Genomic DNA, 522 nt, shown 5'->3' on the forward strand with positions numbered 1-522 from the left:
GCAGCCGGTCCCAAGCCCGGAACAAAGGAGGAGGGTGGTGTGTCATCAGACCATTGGAACTTCAGCTTGTTCTGAAATTGTAGCAGTCAGTATTTTCATTTTAGTAGTAGTAATAAAGATAGCAGCTTCGCAATAGATGGGAGTAACCACATCTTGCTGGAGCTTAGCCATCACCTAAGGTCTGAAGTCTTGTACTAGAAATGTGTGTTGAGTCGTGCAATTAATAGTAGAATGGGCATCTTTATGTTGTTTTATATTACATATTACATGAGTCCTACACAAACATACACACGAGAAGAACTACAACGACAAATGAACACCAGCCCAAAACAAGAAAGATTACATAAGAGAATCTCATTTCATAAGATGGAAACAAAATTGAAACACAATAAGATGGAAACCAGTAAAACAGCTAAGCAATAAGAGAACTTTGAAGACCAGAATGATATAAAGCTCCACATCAGTTTCAGATGACAAAGTTAGTTTTCATCATTTTGCCTTACTTCTCTTACAGCAAGCTCA

At 38.1% G+C, this 522-nt stretch overlaps 1 non-coding gene across 1 annotated transcript; it reads right to left on the reverse strand.

Moving 5' to 3' along the window:
* Window positions 1–415: 415 nt before the first annotated feature.
* Window positions 416–499, reverse strand: LOC111787239. Its single transcript, XR_002813925.1, has one exon. It is a non-coding gene; the product is annotated as a small nucleolar RNA R160 (small nucleolar RNA).
* Window positions 500–522: the final 23 nt, after the last annotated feature.

Source organism: Cucurbita pepo, unplaced genomic scaffold (assembly GCF_002806865.2).
Source record: "Cucurbita pepo subsp. pepo cultivar mu-cu-16 unplaced genomic scaffold, ASM280686v2 Cp4.1_scaffold007528, whole genome shotgun sequence".
Taxonomy (NCBI): domain Eukaryota; kingdom Viridiplantae; phylum Streptophyta; class Magnoliopsida; order Cucurbitales; family Cucurbitaceae; genus Cucurbita; species Cucurbita pepo.